We start from the raw sequence: 11395 nt of genomic DNA, 5'->3' as shown, positions 1-11395 counted from the left end.
TAGCTAGGAACGAAGCAGGGATCAGAGTAAAAAGGCTCTGTATGCTGCAGAATTTGGACTTGGTCCTGTGGGCTTGTGAGGTCCTGCTTTGCTACTCCAGTGATATATTTTTATTGTTATTATTATTTATTTATCCTCACCCGAGAACATTTTTGCATTTATCTTCAGATAGAGTAGGAGGTAGAGAGGGCAGAAGAGAGAGAAACATTGATGTGAGAGAGACACATCGAATGGTTGCGACCCACATGACCCCAACCAGGACCGGGGACAAACTGCTACCAAGGTACGTGCCCTCAGCGGGAACCAAACTCGGGACTCTCTGGTCCACGGGCCGATGCAGACTACCAAACTCATTTATTATTAAAATTTATTTTTCTTCAACCCAATCGACATATCTGATTACCAGGACATGAGTGTTTTTAACCTGAATCAGTTTTTCTTAAAGTCAATATACTTGATATTTTAGGCATTGCACACTACAATACAACATTTGAAATTTCTGTTGTGATTTTTAAAATATCTCTTTGAGCTCTACTACTGCTTTGATTGGAACTTCTCTGAACTATCTTGGTAACCTATAGTGTCAACAAATTTATGATCCAATAGAAAGGACACAAGTATGGTAGACCCGAGTCTGTCTACTTACCTGGAAGGTGCCTCATTGTTTTCAGTGGTCAATACCTTATCTAATTTGGAAACTTGTCATGGGGAAAGTACCTAAAAAGGCAAATTTGTTCATTTTTTTATACAATGATAATCCTGATAAGATATACTAATATTTTCCTTTAGCAATAATTGATTTACATAAAAACTGACTTTGGTTAACATACGAATCTTGACTGGTGATATACTAAAAATAAGTTAACTTGTCAGTACTTAAGGTAGACTTTCATTTACCCCTGTGGTAACAGTAAAATGTGAATACTATCGTTTTCATTTTCTTCAAATTGATTCAATAAATATTTATTGAATACCTACTGTGTGCTAGTTAGTAGTCTAGATGCTGTGAATAAGAGGGTCCCTGCTGCCCTTATGGGATCTTCTATGACTGTGACAGGAAGCAGATATTGAACATGTAAACAAGTAATTGGCTGTATGTGCTATAAAGAAAATAAAACGGTATTGGGATAAACCAGCGATTTCCAATCGGTGTGCCACAAGAATTTTTAAAACATGCAACACCTGACTATCTAGTCAGGGGCATGGACCTCTTTTCCCGTAGACTGTCAAATTTAAAACAAAAATGACAACAGCCAACACAACAACAGCCGGTCAGTGTGAATGAATCAAAATGATAACTGTATATATATATATATTTTTTTGTCAGATAGCAAAAAAACTATTTTTGGTGTGGCAAAGAGCTTTAGTAATTAGTTTGTGTGTGCCACGAGAGAAAAGGGTTGAAAGTCGCTGGGATAAACAGTGCCCGGGTGGAGAAGGGTCTGCTTTAGATGGACAGGCTTCTCTGTGCGGGAACACAGCCTGAGCTGGCCTTGCTGAAATCGGGGGAAAGGGCTACCCAGTCAGAGAGGACAGCTAGTGAATGAATGCGGTGTGTCTGAAGGAGGCCAGCCTGCCCCGAGTGGAGAGAGTGACGGGCAAACAGTAGGAGGTAAGGTAGGGCAGTCGGCAGGGCGGATCATATATAATCCTGAGTTCAGTAGTTCAGATTGTATTCTAATTGTATTGGAAGCCTCTGGAAGGTGCTAAGCAAGGAATTGATATGATCTGGTGTGCAACTGAGATGCTCCGGCTGCTGTGAGGAGATTGGACTGTTGGAGACAGACTCAAAGCAGGGCGGACTCACTGGGAGCGTTTTGCAGTCTGCGGGAAAGAGAGCGGGACAGTTTAGCTTCCGACGGCTGCTGTGAGCTGGTGAGAGCAGGGGTGGGTTCGGATGTATTTTGCAGGGAGAGCAAACAGGATTGCTAACGTGAGGTGTCAGGTTGAGGGAAGGAGGAAAAGTCAGGTAAGACTTCTAATTTTTAGGCCTAGTCAACTGGGTGACAATTTCCTCTCATAATTACTTTGTTTTAATGGAATTCATTTAGGCGATTATTAGTCTTGAATCAGTTCTCTGATTATTTTTTAAAAAGTGAGTTTTTTTCCTCCAATCTGACTTTTAAAAAAAATTCCCCATGAAATCTTTGATGTTATTTTCTAATTCTTGAACAATTTTTATGGCTACTTTATTTTAAATTTCTAGTTCTCTCTCATTTTTACTGCTAACTCCTTTTTCATAGCATCCTATACTTATTTATGGATGTAATATCTTTTCTTATCTCTAAGACATTAATTGCATTTTTTTTTCTTCTTTCATAATTGGCCATGTTTCTTCCAGGCACCTTGTATTCCTCTTCATTTTTTCTTTTACAGTCCTCAAATGTTTGTTCATCTCTGTCTAACATTTATGTTTATAATCTGAATTTCTGTCTGCTCATACTTAAGAATGGAGCTTTAAGAGCTGAATGCAGCTGTGTGGGCAGAGGCAGGGCTGGCTGGCAGCGGGTTCTGTGTTTCAGTCCACCCGTGCAGCAGCTCTGCTGTCCTTGTTACCTGGGTCTCCATACACTGAGCCCTTCTGGGTTCTGTACGCTGAGAGGCTGAATCAGTTTTTTTTTTTTATTATTATCTAATTTAGCATTCAGAAACCTTTAAATGGTAAAAGGATAAAGGAACACATGAGGAAACAGCCAATTAAAGTAGAAGAAAATCATACACTCTTAGACATGAGAAGAAATGACTGCATAATACTGTCCTGTCCCAGTACTCTCCCTGCTCAGCTAGTTCACCTCTGTCCTCATTCCTCCTTCCAAAGTGTGCGCGAGTCTTTAGTAGCTGTTGGATTCTCTTCTGTTCTCTATGCGCTTATGGATTTGTGCCTTTTCCCCTTTTCAGTTCCTTTACCATTATTTAGTAGAAGTTGGGGAGAGAAAGGAGGTCATCATGTGTGATGAATCTGATGCGTTTGGTTGGAAAGTTTGGGTTTAGTTATGAACAAACATATTGACATAAGAGTGCTCATGGAGGTACAGGTTTGTTGCCTGGCTGAGACATTTAGGTTAGAGGTAGATAATTAGATGTCCAGTTTAACAATTATTGAAGCTATGGAGATGGATAACATTTTCCTAGGAGAGTTGGAGGCATGCCATTTTTTCATTCAACACCTATTTGTCGAGTGCCCACTGTGGCCTGGCAGGGAGACAGTGGACTGGGCTGGCATGTAGGGAAAGAACATAAAGGTGAGGCAGAGGGAAAGAAGCCATTGTAAGAGTGATGGGAAAGGTGGGAAGAGGGGATGAGGAGAGCGCTCCCACGCGGAGAGGGGAGTTTTAAGGAAGGGAGAGTGGACTTTTCTATAATATCAAACCCAGCATAAGGGTTCCGATGGAATGAGTGGACTTTCTCTTTGATTATTCCACTGATGGGTATTGAAATTTCTAGCACTGTGCTAGATTCTGGGGGTATAGTGATCAGTAAGACTGACCTAATCTTGAACCCGATAGAGTTACATTCCCGTGGAGATGAGTTAAACCAGTACTCAGCTTAAAGCACAGGTATCAGGAGGAAGCTCAGCTTTGTTGGTCAGGGAAAGCTTCCAGGAGGAGGTGATGAAGCTGAGACTAGTTTTGAGCCACCCAAATAAACAAAGTTTAGCATTTGATCATTTCAGAGGCTAGAAAGGAATGCATGATCTTAGAACCATGGTGATTCCATTTGTAACCTCTCTTCCAAGGACCAAGGATAGATGACATGACGGCTTTGAGTATCAGAGGCATTTTCAGACAGCTCGTGGACACGGCACACGACTACAAGAGGTATAAGGGAAATTCCCAAAACCTTAGTTCTTGAAGAAAATCTTTAGAATCCCAGGGGAAAATAAACCTTGAAGTCTCATGCTAAAAATAGACCATCTGAGGCCTCAGGGTCTGTAGTAATAACCGATGGGGCTATTTATTCAATAAATAAATTGCTAGTGATCTCATTGGCCACTCAAAAGTTGGGCTTTCACTGACTTGCTTATTGTGATACCCACAGCCCAGGTGAATAACACAGTATAGAGGATTTATGTTGCCCTAACAAACTATACTTTATGACTTAAAACTAAAAACAAATTTTTCTCGATTCAAAAAAGAAAACATAGCAAATAATATTCGTGTTTACCGTGCCCATTAGTATCCCTAATTAAATTCATGTGTTGGCTTGAGAAAAAATAAAACACACAGTTACTTTACAGTGAATATTTACCTACTCCTGTTGATAGTGGCAATCTGCCTGAGAGAACATTTTTCAGAAAGGGCGGTGGTATCTTGAATTACCTCTTAAAATGGGAAGTGGGTCGGACACTCGAGAAGGGAAAATATTTAATTATCTGTCTGCAGGGAGAAAGCTTTACCTATGTGCAGGAGAAAAAAGTCTGGAAGGAACACTGCCCTTTTCTTTCCCAGAAACCACAGCGCCGCCGCCTCTCCCTCTGGTCCAGGTGCTCTCCGCTGATAGGGCCAGCCTGGGGACCGGGGAAGGGGCCTCGCCCTTCCCAGAGCTGCACGGTCCTGGGAACCACCCGAGGGCCAGAGGGAGATGGAAGGATCTTTGTTTCTCTTTGGTGGTGTGGGAGCGGAATGTTTTCTTAGTTTGAATACATTTACTAAAACAACCATCGATCACCTACCTGTCTTCAGCTCCCACACCCTCAGCCAAGGGCTTTCCTCTCTGGGGGAGACAGAGATGCAGAGTGCCCCAAAAGGTGAATCTAAAAAGTAAATCTTACAGGGTGTCTATCTCTCAATAAAACAGGAAATTCTCACCAATTTCTTCAGCTGTCCAATAAAGACACTAAACTAGATGATCTGAAAGGCCCCTTTCTGCTTGACATTTGTATTGTTCTGAGCGGTTCGCTTTTGAATTTTTTAGAGTGTGGGCTTAGGTCACTGCCTATCCCCTGTGAGGACGGTGAGGGCAACTGGTTCCCTCTAAGTGTGTGACAAACACAGCTGACTTCAGGGAGCCTTCCTGTGGCTATGCCAGCGCCTGCCAGGAGGCAGCGTGGCTCGGCCTGGCTCGGGAGCAGCAGGGACTCCCCTTGGTTATATCTAAGGGAAATTTGGGTGAAGGGTATATGGAAACTCTCAATACTGTTTCCAACTCTTTTGTAAGTCAAAATTATTACTGTTATTATTCATTTATTTTATTTTTGGTTAATCCTCATCTGAGGATACTGTTCCATTGATTTTAGAGTGGGAAGGAGGAAGTGGGGGGGGGGAGACATCAATGTGAGAGAGACACATGGATTGGCTGCCTCCTGTATGACCCTAACCAGGGGATAGAACCCAAAATCCAGGTGCATGCCCATGACCGAGAATCAAACCTGAGACCCTTCAGTCTAGTCTGCGGGCTAACACTCTTAACCACTGAGTCAAACCAGCCAGGGCTCAAAATGATTTTTTTTTTTTTTTTGGTACGTGCCCCTAGCGGGAACCGAACCCAGGACTCTGGTCCTCAGGGTGACGCTCCAACCGCTGAACCAAACCGGCCAGGGCTCAAAATGATTTTTTAATAAAAAGTTAAATATGCTGCCCCTAAAATTTATTCTGTCAAATTCAGAGGTGTTATTTGTTTATTCTTGTAGACATCAGACATTTATTCTTCTATTTTTTATTTTTAAATCTTCACCCAAGGATATTTTTCCATTTATCTTCAGATAGAGTAGGAGGGAGGGAGAGAGAGAGAGAGAAATCAACTGGCTGCCTTCTGCATGACTGCGACCAGGGCGGGGGACCGAACCGCAGCTGAGCTACATGCCCTTGACTGGGATGGAACCCATGACTCTGTGGTCTGCGGGCTGATGCTCCAACTGCTGAACCAAACCGGCCAGGGCTGTTATTCTATTTTAACATAACATCATTTGATAGGAGAGCATTTAAACATAATTATAAATGCTTGGAATTTATTTAAAGTAAGGGCTTTACTCCACTTTATTTGTAGGTCTTAAACTGAACTAAAGTCAAATCGAGTAATGATCAAGGCTAAGGCACCTTAGGTTATGAGTGTGAATGGATGGTTAGGTTTTATTCAACGTCATGCTTGCACTGAACAGAGAAGAACTTGTGTGTGGAATACTGCTAACAATATCATAGAGAAAAAAGTATAATTTCAGATTAAATACACGAAAGATAACTATAATGGCACAGAGTGGAACTGCCATTGGGGGAAAACAGCCTACTTTTTATACCATAGTATAGTCTATGAAAAATAAATCCACATATAATTTTATATATAAAGTACAGTTAGTATATATTTGTATATATATCTTAATATATATATTTAGGTAAAATGGAGTTTTTGCTTAAACTATCTGTAAGAATTTTAAATATGAAACAATATAGTGAGTTTATAGACTATTAAAATATTCTGATTTAAATTAGGGTAGGCTATGCCAGAATGTACATATTGGTGGTCCATGGGCTGTCTTTAGCCTCGGATGTGTTTTCATTGGCCAGTACAATTTAAAATGTTTCTAATTAGTTGCCAGTATTTAAAATAGTGAGTTTTTACATTAAAAACTTGAGTTTCCATTCTCTCTCAAACAGCACGGTCTGACATGGCAGCACCTGGCAAGGGCAGGGTGATAGATGCCAGTGACAAGGTGTGTCCTTTCTAGCTTGCCACAGTTCCTTTGTGGTTGTACCTAGAGTTTCCGAAATCGAAGTGAAAGTCACATGACATAAAATTAACCACTTCAGTGTAAACAGTTCAGTAGCCTATGCTACATCCACGATGTTGCGCCACCACCACCTCTGTCTAGTTCCAAGACTTTTCATCACCCCAGAATAAAACTCTGTTCCAGTTAAGCAGCCGCTCCCCGTCCTCCCTTCACCGCAGCTCCTGGCAGCCGTCAGTGTGCTTCCTATCTCTTTGATTCTCCCTATTCTGGATGTTTTATATAGATGAGATCATACAATATGTCACCCTTCATGTCTTCTGTCCTTTTTATGGCTGAATAATATTCCATTTTATGGATATTTTGTTTCTCCATAGGTTGTGGAAATTTGGTTGTTTGTACCTTTTGATTATTATGAACATTCATGTACAGGTTTTGTTTAAATGAATATTATATCTTTTTATGTTTTTCAATGGACATTAGGGTTGTTTCAGCACAGTTCTTACACTGCCTCCCACCCTGGCCTGCGTTACTTGCTAGCTCACCCTGCCCTCGTTAGCTTGTGTGTTTCCATTTTCTGGTCTATGTAGTGGGGTTGGGCATATCTGTTTTCCCTCTGCTCCTGCATTTTCTAATGAAAAGTGTTCTAAAAAATTACCTCTATGCTAAATTTCTCAGTCTTTTTTCCTTCAGTTTTGGTCATTTTCCAATAACTTGATTATGGCTGATGGTTTTTTTTTGTTTTTTTTTTTTAATTTTCTTCTATTTTGGGCAACAAACTATTGGACAGTTTGAAAGATCTAAAATTGGGGTTTGCCCCTTTTACAATGAACGGTGGCTTTATGTATGCATGTGGGTTTAAGTACAGTTGGCATCTCTGATCTCGGAGGCAAAATATGCATAGCTGACGTGTCATGTGTCCCTGGCAGTCCCAGAGCGTAGTCCCTCAAAGGCATAGTCAGTCCCCAGCTTTCTCTACCCGGCCTCAGGCCCGGCCTCACCTCCCTGCTCCTGCCCCTGCTCCTGCCCCTGCTCCTGCGATGGCCTTTTTTCCACTGCATCCCTGCCACCCTCTGATTTCCCCCGATTTGCCATTTAATCATTCACTCCAAGTAATTTGACTTAACTTCTTTATGGTTGTATATTGCCTCCCTAACTAGATTATAGAGCCCTGCTGAACAAAATCTACTTGTGTTTATTTTTTATATGCTTCAGTGCAGAGCATAAGTAATAGACGTGCAATGAATATTTAAACTGATGACTCACCAAACCAAAAAAAAAAAAAATGTCCCTTCAACTACACTTAACGTCTCAGGATTATTCAGTTGAGCAAGTTTAAAAGTGTTCAAATTCATATTCTAGTAATACTTATTAAGTTATGGCAACTAAATCCCTTTTCCATCTAATCCAAGTATTAATATGAGTTGATGATTCTAAACGTGTGTTGCAAACCACCTGCATCAGAACTGGTTGAAAATGAAGAGCCTTGAACTCCCCCCGAATCTATACACTAATGCGGTCTGACGGTTCAGAGTACAAGGCTCTCTCGGAGTCTTTGCACTCGAAATTTTGAAAACCACTGGGATGGAGAAGTCAATACCTTCATTTGGAAGAACTCAGGTAGATGGGAAGTTCAACTTAAATCGTTATACGGGGACAATAGACAGTGAAACTGTATATTCACCAAATGATCATTTCAACGTGATATTTGGGAAGTTCATTTTTTTTATGTGTATGACATGAGTCTACAAATGAATGTTACAGATGCTGTATAGTTGTAAGGGCGTGGAGTTAAAATACTAGAAATTTAACAAATCCCAACTAACCTGAGAATTACTGAGATGAAACAATAAAATCATTGGAAACCAGCACTGTATGTGATTAACACTGACGTTACTCCTCGGACATAATGAGATAATGAAGTGCTGCTTTCTCTCCCAAAGGCTGAAAATGCAGCTGAAAGACAATTACTGCATGACACCCTCCAAGTTATAGTTAGTGTTTACTCTTACAAATCCTTCGCCCTTCACTGCTATTGTGAAGAAGTTTGGAAACGTGTTGAGCAGAGGCTTTTCAAGGTATTGTACTCCGATAATGCAGACGTTATCTGTGTCCTAGGAGTTAAATAAACAAGCCATTAATAAGTAATCCAGCAGTGGAATGAAGGATCACCAAACAAAAGTGACACAGAACTCCGCTTGCTGGTAGCAAGGAACTGAAATGAAACAAGCCTGTTCAATTTAGATTCCGTAAGGGAAATAATTGCAAGCAATCAAGCAAGGGCTTTTTGTGAGAAAAATCAGGAGTTTGCTGGCTGTGTTTTTCATCCGAATTACCATGTTTTCCTCCCTCTTGACCTCTGGACCTTTTGCACTTCTTCAACACACCGCTTTTTGTAGGCCCTGATTTTGTAGTGGAGCAGAGATTTAATTATTCTGCAGAGATGCTTGCAATATCTTTTCCTGTGGGATTATATTTAATTCTTTCTGTAGAGATCCCTTCAGCCTCAAGCTGATAAAATGGAGCGGTTGTTACAGAGCTAAGTCCAGGCCGAGGGCTAGGTGAGTCCTGGGTCAGGACATCGCATTGACCCCACCACGGAATGGAAAGTAAGGGTACAGAGCGCAGGTGCCTATTTTAGATCATCCATTATGCTTCTTTCATATATTGTGTAGCCGTATTGGCATTAGAGAGACAGGCTTTCCCACTCCCAAACCTAATTTTCTCTCACTTAATGGAAGATGATAAGCCACAAACACTGCAGACTGACAAAGGGAAAGATTTACTGAGGCTGATGGTCTGGCAAGTGAAGTCTTGACTTGGCAGAACTGAAAGCAGCTAGAGCGGGGGACAAGTTCAAGGTCGAGAACCTGGACGGCTTTTCCTGGTTCTTTGAGTCAAACAGTGTGAGCTCGTAAGTTTGTTTCCATTTCCAATCCCAGAACTTCAGATAGACCCGGGATCACATGTAAATAAAAACACATTTTCAAAATCAAATAAATGAGTTTTGGATTTTCTGGGTCACTGGTCCCCTCCACTAATGTGTATAATCAAGAGCTGATGATACCACACGTGATAAGCAATCCTTTGATGAAAGATTTGATGCTTAATTCCTCGTAGGAGTTTAGTTTTTTGTTTTTACACGTTTTAGTTTTGACATGCCTGTATTTGAAGAATGCCCTGGTTCGGTCCTCTGAATTACAGAATGTCATTTGAAATACTTATCTATTTAAGAGAAAGAAGACAAAGTCATGTTACAAAAAAAAAAAAGAATTCAACTGGGAGTAACAACTTATGCCAGACCGGACAACATGAAGTGTTCCCTATGGCTGTTGCAGTAACAAGTTAGCAGTCATACACTGGACTCCCAGCAGAACAAAGCCATGCTCTTTCCCGGCCCCACCCGATGCTCTCATGGACGACTTTTACGGTGCACTTGTCCGGCCAGTTGTTAAAGTCACATTTGTATGCTGACCATGAGGACTGTTTTGGCTTCCAAGTTGGTCAAGTTGAACTGCTTTGAAGCTAGTAATCTGCTGAATTAGCTGACTTCTTTCATGGTATTCCAGAACAAACAGATCCCCTTTTAAAAATCCCCACTTTTGTTATTTCAGGTGGTTTGAGACTGTTATTCTTACATAAAGATGTTCGGGTTCTTCCAAGAGAGGTTCAAAGAGAAACTTAGAAATAAAATGTTAAGCAGATTAAAAGGGCCTTTCGCAGGGAGATCGTGTCGCTGGGTGAAAGATGAGGTTAACGTTGGTCATCACTTGAATGGGTCGCCAGTCATATATTTTTTTTCTTAACTCGCCTAGAAAGTCTCAAAGTAGACGTGTGTCATCACTAGGAAAAACATCAGAGCAACATTTATGGAGTGCTGACTCTAACAACCCGGGAAGTAGGCACTGTTCTCATTTTGTGGACAAGGAAACTGAGGCAAAGAGGGCTTAAGACCACTCTTGCCTAAAGTAAGAATGAAAAATTATCCAATCGAGGAGGCAGTGTTGCGTCACGTGGAGCTTGGGCTTGAAAGGCGTGTGGAAATGGGTTCTTACTCCAGCGTGGTGCGTGAGCACATTTCTTAGCCTCTGAATCTCAGCGTCCTCATCTGTAAAATGGGGTTATAATTTCTGCTCAAGGGTGGTTTTGAGTATTCATTTAAATGATAGTAAATAGTAATAATACTGGCCATTTATTCAGTGTTTACTATGTATCAGGCATTAGTCTCAGCACTTTAATTTTCACAACAACTCCATTATGTAGGTACTTTCATTATCTCCATTTTTATTCTCAAGACATTAGTGCAGAAAGACTCTAACTTGCTGGTTAATAGTAGCGCCGGGTTTCAAATTGTCAAGCATAACCCCTGACAAATAATAGGCACTGGTAATAGTAACTATATTATTGGTGCCTAGAAAAAGGGAAATATTTGCAATAGCATAGTAGTGAGATTCCCCTTTCTCATGATACCTTTACTAATGAATATTGGAGTAGGACAAGAGTGTAAAACATACCAGGTTCACGGGGCTTATCAAGGGTGATGTACACCTATGCATCAGAGTAAAAAAAAAGGAATTAACTTTTAGCAAATTTGATTTTAATTTTGTTGTATGATATTCATTAAATCAGTTGCTGCTACTTTGGTGGGGGGGCAGTCGGATGGCAAAGTCTGAAGAATAATAGACAATCATATCTAGACATGTATCCACATGTTTGTGTGTAACCAGGTTTTGT

Source organism: Molossus molossus, unplaced genomic scaffold (assembly GCF_014108415.1).
Source record: "Molossus molossus isolate mMolMol1 unplaced genomic scaffold, mMolMol1.p scaffold_m16_p_13, whole genome shotgun sequence".
Taxonomy (NCBI): domain Eukaryota; kingdom Metazoa; phylum Chordata; class Mammalia; order Chiroptera; family Molossidae; genus Molossus; species Molossus molossus.
Note: the sequence above shows the minus strand (reverse complement) of the source record.